The 12,301-nt window shown below is 48.4% G+C and overlaps 1 protein-coding gene and 1 pseudogene across 1 annotated transcript in view; one reads left to right on the forward strand and one right to left on the reverse strand.

Moving 5' to 3' along the window:
- Nucleotides 1–12,301, forward strand: part of SIPA1L3 (signal-induced proliferation-associated 1 like 3) — a 255,414-nt gene that overhangs the window by 116,907 nt on the left and 126,206 nt on the right.
- On the reverse strand, nucleotides 4,746–6,644 carry LOC104995307 (annotated as a pseudogene).

The following is a 12,301-nucleotide window of genomic DNA, read 5'->3' on the forward strand; positions in this document are numbered from 1 at the left end:
CATGCACAAACGCACCCTAAGAACCAGTGAAGAGTCGTGAGACAAAAGGCCTGTGTTGGAATCCCAGCCTTCCTACCCGTGTGAGTGTGGCCACGGCACATAACCTGCCTGTGCCTCAGTGTTCCCATCTGTAAACGGAGATGATATCACTACCTCCCTTGTAAAGTGGTTGTTGGGATTCAGGAGTTTAATACAGATCCACAGTCCCAGGTGGAATGTTTTCCAAACAGTCGCAAAGTCCTGTCCATCTCTTTCCGATCTGATGAACTGCTGCACGCTGGGCTTCACTGTCCTTTGCTGTCTCCTGGAGTTTGTTCAAATTCCTGTCTGTTGAGTCAGTGATGCTATCTAACCCTTCATTATTATTATTGTTTAAATAATAATATTTTTTAAAAATAACCCTTTGTATCATATTATATTAAATAATAATATTATGATTTAAATAACCTTTCATTATTATTATTTGAAGCACATACCTCACTATCCTTAATCATCATGTGGAAATGCACATGGTAACCATGAGATGCCATCACACACCCACCTCAGTAGCTGAAATCAAAAGACAACACAGGAGGAGATGAGGTCAGAGTTACATGTGAGGCCTCATAGGGACCATGGCTTTTTCCTCACTGTGTTGTGGGAGGGCTCTGAGCAGAGGAGGGAGACGGTCTGCCTCAAGTTTGGCTGTGTGTGGGAGTAGGGCTGGGAGCTCCTGCTTTGGTTCATGGTCCAGGCTGGCGGGGAGCTGTGGGGAGGACCAGGGAAGTGGGCAGATCCTCACCATAATTTGAGGGTGGGGCCAATACTAACTTTGAATGGACTGGATGTGGGGGTGAGAGAAGAGGGTGGAGGGTGGCACCAGGTGAAGAGTGAAGGCGTTGAGTTGAGAATCAGAAGAGTGGAGGTGTGCAAGGAGCAGGTGAAGGTGGTGGGAAAACCAAAGATAGAGCTGATGGGAATGGATTCAAGAGAAACATGACTTTTTTTTTTGTTAAAGAGGAGTTTTAAAGGTATACAGAAAAACGATCATAAAGTACAGAGAGTTCTCACAAACTCCATCTCTCCCCACCTCACAGTTTCCCCTTTTTTTACATTCCTATTAGCATGGTATGTCTTTTTAAATCGATGAACCAGTACTGATTCGACATTATTAACTGAAGTCTGTAGTGTATCGTTAGGACTCATGCCTTGTGTTCTACATGCCATGGGTCATAACACTTGATGTGTATCAACCATTACACTGTCATACAGGGTAGCTCCAGAGCCCTGTGCTCCACCTATTGGGTCCCACCCCTCCACCAACCATCACCTCCTCAACCACTATTGATCTCTACTAAAGAAAAGCAGGACTTTTTGTCCATCCCCCCAGCAGACATGAGCCTGTGAAAATGCGGCTCCACGTGTTTTGTTTGTTGCTGTGTCTCTCGTGCTCCGGCCATGCCTAACGCACAGTAGCTGCACAGTAAGACTTACCTGGCGGTCCAGTGGTTAACACTCTGGACTGGGGACACAGGTTCAATCTCTGTTGGGGAACTTGCTGCACTGTATGGCCAAAAGATGTGAATAAAAAATAATATGCTCAGTTAGTGTCTTCTTGGATTGGAGAGGCTTTAGAACCTGAAAGGGCTTCCCTGGTGGCTCAGATGGTAAAGAATCTGTCTGCAATGCAGGAGAGTCAGGTTCAATTCCTGGGTTGGGAAGATCGCGTACAGAAGGGAATGGCAACCTTCTCCAGTATTCTTGCCTGGAGAATTCCATGGACAGAGGAGCCTGGCGGGCTATAGTCCATGGGTTCATAAAGTCAGGCACGACTGAGTGACTAACACTTCTAGAACCAGAAGGAGCCCTTGGAATCAGAAGCTGTACATAAGCAGCGTGTGACACAAATGTGCTCTCTGGACCTGGGCTTCTGCTCCCCCATGGGCTCCACTCCCCTCTACCTTGGAAATTAGGGGGCGGGAATAATCAGAAAATACCTCCAACATCTATGTCCCCCCTCACCCCCAAACTAACCATTTTCAGAGTGCCTGGTCCCATGGGCAGGACTGACATGACTTCCCCATCTGTAAATTAGGGTTGTAATAGTATTGACCTCACAGGGCTGTGGTGAGGGGTCACTGAGATAATGCTGTGAAAACATCGTAGGTGTTTAATAAACGTGATGAGCTGTTGTTAAAAGTAATAATGTCACTGCCATTATTCTGACTTCACGGCACTCCCCATGTGCTAAGGGAAGATACATATCAGATAATCACTCAGATAACAACATAATTTAAACTGGTGGTTAAACTCTAAAGGAAAATTTCAGAATGCCTTGACAGAGAGTTAACAGGTGGGCCCTTACTGGAGTAGGGCTGGGAGAGTCTGAGAAGCCTTTTCTGGAAAAATGACCCATTAACCTAGACTTAAGGATTAAGTAGGAGCTCGCCCAAGGGTGAGCTGGAGGCCGGGTGTTTTGGGGGCAGGAAGAATAGCCTGTTCAGAGGCCTTGCGTTGTGGCGGAGGGGAACAGAGGCCCATGTGCCCTGAGCAGAGAGATGGGGGGAAGGGTCATTCCAGACCTGGTGAACCATCCATAACGATCGGTCTTCTTCCGGTGGCCCCTGAGAACTGAGGAAGGGTTTTAAGGAGAGAAGTGACCCCTGCTGGCTTGGTTCCTTAATGCCTGTGTGCAGCGCACTTTCACAGCCTGGCCTCCCGACTGCCTTCCTCCCCCGGGACAGTTTATACCAGAGACTGCAAGGCAGGGTCAAGGTCAGAGACTCCAACCCTCCCTGCCACCTCGTGGTGCTTTGTGTGGCCCTCTGGCTGTCCGTCTGCAGGGCTGGAAGGAGCTTTACATAAGAAGGTGCCCCCGTTCCAGACTCATCAACCCTGAGGAAAGAAGCAGCTTGCGGATCCATCTCAGGCCACAGGGAGGCCCACAAAACAGGTCACTGCAGCAGGGCCTCTTCCTCAGAAAGGCTCGGGGCCTCGCTGACTCACCATCCCCTCCTCTCAGAGAAGGGACCCGGCCCCACCCGTTTCCCTGTTTCTTTTGTAAGATGCCCACCAGCAGGCTTCTCTCGGTTCCCTCTTGTGTGCCAGGCCCAGGAGAGACCGGGGACAGCAGTGGGGAGGAGAGATTCCAGATGACCTTGGTCTCCTCAGCCCAGGGCAGGAAACGGCTATTTTGTGGCCCAAGAGTTTGGGGAGGCCCCTGTGCCCGGCCCTTCTGAGAGGACTCAGGTGATTCCTCCAGCCTGGGGAATGGTGTCAGATTTCCGGGGTGCAGAGAGGCCCACGTACCCTGAGCAACTCCTCTGACCCTGCCCTGGAGTCTCCCCTGCTGGTTTTTGGGTAAGTGGAGGCCTTGCTGTCCCCTCTTCCGCTGTGTCCCTGTCTGGCAGTTCCCAGAGCTCCCAGAGGGGAACTCTGACCTGTGGAGAGGCTGGCGGGGGGGGGGGAGTCTCCCTTCTGAGCACTTAGGGACACTCTGTCTCAGGAAGCCCACAAAACTTTGAGCTGTGGCTTCTCATCATTGCTGCCTGGGGTGTTGAGAGGCTTAGAGAGTCTTTTAAACTGATGGATTCCACACCCAGGGTCTGTGCTGCTATTATCTTGCTCAGTCCTCCCAACAGCCCTGGGAGATGGGATCTCGTAAGAAACCGATGAGGAAACCAGGGCACAGGTCCGTGAGGGCACTTGCCTCGGCCCTGCAGCTGGGAAGTGGTGGATGTGAACCTGGGCCGTGTGGTTTCCTAATCACCGGCTGTGCCTCTGGCCTGCCTGCCCTTATCACAGCACTCTGTTTATTTTCTTCTTAGCGCTACTCAGTTTGTTGACTTGTGTATTGCCTATCTACACACTCTTTAGGATGCAAGCTCCTATTTGATGATACGAATTACACTTCTTGTTTGCTGCTCAATAAACATCTGTTGAATGAATGATGACAAGGATGTGGAGGAACTGGATCACTCCCACTTTGCTGGTGGGAATGTCATGTGGTACAGGCACTCTGGAAAATAGATTGGTAAATTCTTAAAAACTAAGTGGGCAACTCTCATATGCTCTGGCCGTTTGACTCTTGGGTGTTTATCCCAGAGAAGTAAGACTTGGGTTCACACTGCTGCTGCTGCTGCTAAGTCGCTTCAGTCGTGTCCGACTCTGTGCGACCCCATAGACGGCAGCCCACCAGGCTCCCCCGTTCCTGGGATTCTCCAGGCAAGAACACTGGAGTGGGTTGCCATTTCCTTCTCCAATGCGTGAAAGTGGAAAGTGAAAGTGAAGTCGCTCAGTCGTGTCCGACTCTTCGAGACCCCATGGAGTGCAGCCCACCAGGCGCCTCCCTCCATGGGATTTTCCAGGCAAGATTACTGGAGTGGGGTGCCATTGCCTTCTCCGTGGGTTCACACAAAAGCCTATATACACAGTTGTTCACAGCAGCTTCTTCATAATAGCCCCACACTGGAAACAGCCTGGCTGTCCCTCAGCAGATGTATGGTTAAACTCTGCTACATCCATACAATGAAATACTATCAGCAGTGAAAGGAAACAAACTACTGATACACTTGCCAATTTGGATGAACCTAAGGTAGCAGCAGCAAGGGAATTACCCTGAGTGAAAAAAGCCAATCCCACATGGTTACACACAGTGTGCTTCCATTTATATACCTTTTTTAAAAAAACTATATATGCTATAATTTTATTTTTTCCACTCATCATTGATAGTTATCTTTGTTTTATATATATAATTTTTTTTTAAGGATTTATGCTATAAGTTTATTTACAAACATATCTAGGATGCTGAATTCAAGGGATTGATCCTTTTAAGAGACTGCATCTCTTAATATGCTCCTCTTCCTATCTGTCTCATGGATTACTTTTTAAGCAGTTGGTGTCTTACTATAAAGAAAGGTGCAGCAAATCCGGACCCAAAGAACAAAGTCATCATAGCTAGTAATCTCCACTTGTTTTCCGCTGAAAATGGTATATTCTTCCCTGGACCCTCCTCATAGTGGCTCCGACGAACCACTGAGGTTGTGAACCTCCGGGTGCTCTGTCCCAACATAGCGCTGTTAGACGCTCTACGAAAGATCCAGAGACCAGAGGCGGAAGAAATGGCGGCTGCAAACCTACCGCTCCTTGCCTCACGACCTTGCTCCTCTGCCTGCCTGTTTTATGTATATAATTTTTAAAAGTTACACCCTATTTACAGTTACTACAAAATGTGGGCTATATTCCCCACGTTGTACAATACATCCTTTTAGCCTGTCTTACACCCAGCAGTTTGTACGTCCTGCTCCCTCATTCCTGTATTGCCCCGCAATAACCACTAATTTGTTCCCTGACTCAGTGAGTCTGCTGCTTCTTTGTTATAATACACCACTAGCTTGTTGGCTGCTTTTGGCTGCTCTGGGTGTTCGTTGCTGTGCGTAGGGTTTCTTTAATTGTGGCGAGAGGGGCTACTCTCTAGTCGCAGTGCACTGGCTCAGTAGTTGCGGCGCAAGGGCCTGTTTGCTCCGTGGCAGGTGAAATCATCCCTGAGTAGGGACTGAACCCCGTGCCCCCTGCCTTGGCAGGAGGATTCTTTACCGCTGGACCACCAGGGAAGTCTGTTGTATTTTTCAGATCCCATAACTACTTGAGATCCTACAGTAATTGTCTTTGCCTGACTTATTCCCCATTGTCCTCCAAGTCTATGCATGTTGTTGCAATATGTAACATTTTAAAATGCCAAAATCATACAAATGGAGAACATATTGGTGGTTGTCAGGGGTGAGGGATGTGGTTATGGAGGAGTGGGTGTGGTTACACAAGATAACACAAGGGGTCTTTGTGATCTTGGACATGTTCATATCTTGGTTGTATTGGTGGATACACGGGCACACACGTGTGATGCGTCGGTGTAGAACAGGATTACACACACAAATGAATACAGGAAATTGGAATATTATCAGTAGATTGTTTCAGTGTCCATATCCTGGTTATGATATTGTGTTTCATTTTTGTAAAATGTTACCTTGTGCCAAACCGGGTAAAGTGTATGTAGTATCTCTCTGTGGTGGTGGTTTAGTTGCTAAGTGTGTCCAGCTCTTGCGACCCCTGCCAGGCTCCTCTGTCCATGGGGTTCTCCAGGCTTTATCGTGTTTTACAAATGTAGGCAAGTCTGCAATGATCTCAATAAAAAATGGCTATTTTTAAAAGTCACCAGTGAGACGGGAAAGAGAGAGAAGGGGAAGTGGAGGATGGATCTCTCTGCAGAGACCTGGGAGATATGCAGGCAGAGCACAGGCCCTGGAGGCCATGGGAGGGGTTTAGAGTTTACCCTGAGGTCAGCCCCAGAAGGCTTTCAGGCTGGAGAGGGGCCTGGCCAGTTAAGTGATAACATCACACTTAGAGATTGCAGTCAGAGCAACTGGAGGACAGAGCCACGGCAAAGGGACCGGAATGTGGAGGAAAGGGAGCTGGCTGGGGAGCCTTTTAGGGCTATAGCTGACCAGCCTCCATAGGAGAGGGTCAGTGATGACTCCCGGAACAAGGCACTCAGTTAATATGTTTGGTCAGCTAGCCTCCGTGTCTTGTTAAGAGTGTGTTACACTTTTAGACATGTGTCAAAATTTTATATATAAAACATACACACATATGTGTTGTTGTTCAGTCTTGTTCAGTCGCTCAGTCATGTCCGACTCTTTGCAGCACGCCAGGCTTCCCTGTCCTTCACCATCTCCCAGAGCTTGCTCCAACTCAAGTCCATTGAGTTGGTGATGCCATGCAACCATTTCGTCCTCTGTCATCCCCTTCTCCTCCTGCCTTCAGTCTTTCTCAGCATCAGGGTCTTTTCTAATGAGTCAGCTCTTTGAATCAGTTGGCCAAAGTATTGGAGCTTCAGCATCAATCCTTCTAATGAATATTGAGGATTGATTTTCTTTAGGAATGACTGGTTTGATCTCCTTGCAGTCCAAGGAACTCTCAAGAGTCTTCAATACCACAGCTCAAAAGCATCAATTCTGTGGTGTTCAGCTTTCTTTATGGTCCAACTCTCACATCCATACATGACTACTGGAAAAAACATATGTGATATTTATTTGGCTGCTCTGGATCTTAATTGCAGCATGTGGGAACTTTGGTTATGTCATGTGAACTCTTGGTTGTGACACGTGGGATCTAGTTCTCTGACTAGGGATCAAACCTGGGCCCCCGCTTCATCAGGAACGTGGAGTCTTAGCCATTGGACCACCAGGGAAGTCCCCAAACTGTACACTTAAAACCAGTATGTGTTACTATATGTAATTATACTTCAATAATTGGTGCATACATACCATCAAATCTTAATGATTAAAAAAAAATAGCTCACATTTCTTAAGCCTTTACTCTGTGCCAGACTCCATGCTAAGCACTTTACACATATTCGTTTATTTTATCCACAACACTTCTGTGAAGTGGGTACTTCTGTCCTTATTTTATAGATGAGGCAGCTCAAGTGAAATCACTCGTCCAGGGTCACGAGGCGGCCTCACGACTGAGCGGCCACTGGCACCAGGGCAGGCTGGCTCCAGAGGGCAGGTCTCTTTGAGCCCCTTTCATCTCATTCAGGCCTTTCCCTTGATCCTAATGGAGTGATGGTACACTGAAGCCAGTGGGATGTCCTTGCCAAGGTCCTCAGGCCATGAGCCATTTCAGAGAGCCTAGCTGTAGTCATTTCTCAGGGTTCTCAGATCCAGAAGTTCAGCCTTTGATTCAGGAACAGAGTCTCTGCAGGAGAGCCAGGCTGGGCTTTCTTGTTCTGTCTCTCATACTCAGCTGAGTCAGCTGGGGATTAACCCCCTGCCGAGTTCAGGACAAATAGAACACAGAAAACTGGCTGCAGCTTGGCTCTTATGAAGAACGAAGGAAAGGAGTAACCCACTGCACAACATTTCCTGGGCTCTGGGGCACCAGGGGCAACCCGACAGCCTGTGTCTGCATCCCATGTGTGATGTCGTCCCGCCAGGCAGGGGACACACGTCTTGAGACTCGTAAACCTTCTTGATGCCGCCTTGCTTCCTGTTGGTGTCGCAGATGCCCCATTTCCCTCTTGCAGGATTGTCCTTTGTGAACAGTCGAAAAACAGCTGCCTACTTTGTGGTTTTAAGGATGCTTTCAGTTGCAAGTAACAAAAACCTTGGTATCATCTGGCCAAATGGTAAAGACATTTAATCCGTCTTAGAAGTCTAGAAGTGAGTGGGTATCAGGCCAGGTAGGGTCAGCAGCTCAAATGTCTGCCATCTAGGTTCTCAGCATTAGCTTTATCCTACAGTCTCTCTCTCTCTCTCTCTCTCTCTATATATATATATATATATGTATATATGTATATATATGTATATGTATACATATATATATGACCCATGTGCCTCTTTGTCCCAAGATGGCTGCCAGTGACAGTCAGGGCCACCTGCTTTCCTGTCTACAGATATCAAGAGAAAGAGAGAAGGAAAAGAGAGCCCAGTCGCTCATGGGTTATAAATACTTCCCTTTAGGCTAGGATTGGTCCAGCTGAGGTCACATGCTCTCCTCACCTGGCCAGTCAGATCAGCAGAGGAATGCCATACCCTGATTGCCTTTGACCAGTTGGGGTGCGTCTTCCAGGGGAAGAGGGGAGTGAGTATTGAGTAGACAACCAAATACTGGCCACAGCTGGGCAAGGCCTCCAGACTTGGTGACCAAGGCTAAGTTAACAAGTTGTCAGGCCCAACAGGTCGTGCCATGGGAGAACAAAGATATTCTTTTGTAGAAGTGTAGTGATTCATATCCACTTTCTGCCTTCTGCCTCCTTTTCCACCCTCACCATGTGTACCATATACTCAATCCCTCAGTCGTGTCCAGCTCTTTGTGACCCATGGACTGTAGCCCACCAGGCTGTCCTGTCCCTGGGATTTCCCAGGAAAGAATACTGGAATGGGTTGCCATTTCCTCCTCCAGGGGATCTTCCCGACCCAGGGATTGAACCCACATTTCTTGTGTCTCCTGCATTGGCAGGCGGATTCTTTATTTCAGGTCGGAAGCCCCCAGAGAAAGGCAGAGGGTTGGGTGACTTGCCCATGGTCACACACCTAGGGAGCAGGGTACCAGGAATCCACATACGAGTAGAGTTAATAGCAGCTAACGCCTCCTGGTGGTTACCTGTGCCGGGCGCTGCCCTCGGGGCTTTATATATGAACCCGCTTACTCTTCACGTCAACCCTGTGAGGGGAGGTACTTTAGTTATTTCCATCTTACAAGGAGGTGACAAGTTAAAGATAAGAATTAACATTTGCTTGCGAGGATGCTTTGTACCGGACTGTTTCAGATTTCTAGCTCATTAAAGCTGAGACAGATCATGGTGGCCACTTGACAGGCAAGAATACTGAGGGGAAAAAGAGGTTGACAATGGTCGCAGCTACCGCCCATTCCTGGCATCAGGTCCTGTACTAAGTGCTCCAGACGTATAGATACTGACACTTCCTCTGGAATCCTGTGAGGTAAGCCCTCACAGATGAGGAGACATAAGCTCAGAGAGCCGAGGTGCCCTGTTTGGAGCTAGAAGGTACTGTAGTTGGCACTCAGACTGTAGCGCCTGCGCTCCCAACAGTTGACCACGGTCACCAAGGACATCAGTGAGGATCAGTCACCAAATGTCAGCTGTGGCCTGCTGTGCCAGTCACTGTGCTGGTGCTGAGACACAACCATGCACAACACTGGCAGTGACCCCCTCAAGGAGCTCACGTTTAAGTAATTGGACACAAACAAGACTGATGTTCACCGTCCATCCTGGTTGCCTGTTGCCTGTTACCATGTTATTGTTTTATGTCTCACCCTGGTATATAAGTAATGCAGAGTCGACTCACAGTGGCTTATTGATCAAGAAGTCCAGAGAAAAGGCCGTTCTGAGATTGGTTCCACAGCTCCACATGTCAGGGCCCCAAGAATGCACTCCTGAAATCATCTTGACCTTTCCTCATGGTTGCAAAATGGTTGCTGTGGCTCCAGGTAACATGTCCTCTCAGCCGCAAGGCAGAAAGCAGGAAGCCAGCTAGGACTGCCATACTGCTCTTTTATGAGGAAGCATTCCTACCTTCTAGCAGCCTTCTCAGCTGCAAAAGTGAATATCTAGCTTTTTCAGCCTCAATATTGGCAGGTTAGCAAGGGAGATGTGGAGATGAGAGTGTTTGCTGTGCCTTAGGTGGAAAAAAGTGAACTTTCTTGCTGCTCAAGCCTGACCTCAGGTGACTCTCTTCATGCCGTGGACATTTGCACATTTATTCTTGCAATGGAGAAAGATCTAGAGGTTAAAAGCAGGGACTCTAGTGTCAGTCTTCAAGATTTGAAACCAGCTTTGCCATTAACCAGCTGTGTGAGCTTGGGCAAGTTCCTTCATTCTATGCCTCAATTTCCTCCTATATAAAGTGGGGTTAATAAAAGTATAATTCTCAAAGGGAATGGCAACCCACTCCAGTATTCTTCCCTGGAGAATTCCATGGACAGAGGAGTCTGGCAGGCTACAGTCCACGGAGTCACAAAGAGTCAGACACGACTGAGCGACTAATACATACTGACGTTTCTCAAAGGATTGTTGTGCTGATCAAATGAGCTAATACGCATAAAGTGCTTAGAACAGTGCCAGGCACATAGTAGGCCCCATATGAATGTTGGGCAGCATGATTATTCTTTGTCCCATTCATCAGATGGACTTGAACTTGTCCTGGAGGTGCCAGCACTCCTGGGAGAGTCGGTACAGACCATAAGACCACAGGAGCTGGTCTTGTGGAGGCCAGCACAGCACCCAACAAGAGTGCCAGGTAGCCAGCCTTTCCAGACACCACATCAGGCAGCCAGTGGGCCAGACGAGGGGCCCCGTAGCTTTCCTGAGGGGCAGTCCCAGGTGGGTTGGGGAAATCAGGAAAGGCTTCAGCCAGGAGGTGGCTTGGGAACTGGGCCTACGGAAGAGGAAGGATTGGCATACATGGCAGCCACTGCAAGCAGAAGACAAGACCAGTGCAAGGCAGGGCATGAGGAGGCTGCTGGAAGAGTAGTTGGGAATTCACTGGGAATCCTGGGGGTATTTGGCCTATGAGAAATCATCTCGGTTAGGGTTAGGGGTTGTATCAAGAAATCATCTTTGCATCCAGGAATCCCCTAGAGATGGTGATCCCCTAGAGACCCTTTTGGTCACAAGAAGAGGTCTTTGAAAGAGGAGATCCACATTGTACCTCTGTGATAGTAATAAGGAACCAGTTATTATTGAGTACTGTGCTTTCCATTCATTCCTCATTGAACCCTCACAGCTTCCTGTAAAGCCAGTGGTGCCCCCATTTTTCAGAAGAGTCACTCCACCTTCCCTGGCTTACCTGTAGCAGAGTACAGTCTTGGCTGATAAGAGGGCATTGGTCATTGCTCCTTTGGGAGCACCCAGAGCAAAGGAGCAAAGGAAGCTCGTGCTTCTAGTGAGCAGGGTAGACAAGCAAACTACTGAATGGAGAAGTAAATTGAAGCCAAGTTTTCTGCAAAGCCAGTATTCTTCACTAAGATTCAAGGAGCTGTTGATACTATGAAGTGGTTAGAGTACAGGCTCACATTCCAGCCTTATCTCTTCCTGGCTGTATGTGACCCTGGGCTAGTGCCCCGTCCTTGAAGAGCTTCCATTTCCTTATTTGTAAAATGAGGATCTGGTTAGGACCTCATATCGCAACATAGTCTCTCTTGCACATGGGAAGGAAACGGAGAGTGGGTGGACTGGCACAGGGCCACTGGCTGGGAGAGAGGGCTCCTGAATCCTTGCATGTGGCTCTCAGCCTCACAGTCACAGGATGGCTGCCACACCTCCAGCTATGGCATCCACATTCCAGGAAGGAGAAGGATGCAGAGGATGTGCTCTTTTTTATTGGAAAGCAATAACTCTACCAGAAGGCCTCTTCCCCCTTGCCCAGTGGACTTCCACTTAACCTCTTGTTGACCAGAATGAGACACCTATTTAGCCATTACTACAAGGGAACCTGAGAAGGCAGTCTTTTTGTATGTACCTCCCGCTGCTCCAAACAAATTCAGGAAGAAAGTGGATTTGACAGCCAGCAGTGAAGTCAATGGGCTTCCCTTGTAGCTCAGTTGGTAAAGAATCTGCCTGCAATGTGGAAGACCCAGGTTCGATTCCTGGGTTGGGAAGATCCCCTGGAGAAGGAAATGGCAACCCACTCCAGTATTCTTGCCTGGAGAATCCCACGGACAGAGGAGCCTGGCAGGCTACTGTCCATGGAGTCGCAAGAGTCGGACATGACTTAGCGACTAAACCACCACCCACCACCACCAC

The sequence above is a fragment of the Bison bison genome, unplaced genomic scaffold (genome assembly GCF_000754665.1).
Source record: "Bison bison bison isolate TAMUID 2011002044 unplaced genomic scaffold, Bison_UMD1.0 scf7180017864280, whole genome shotgun sequence".
NCBI classification, from domain to species: Eukaryota; Metazoa; Chordata; class Mammalia; order Artiodactyla; family Bovidae; genus Bison; species Bison bison.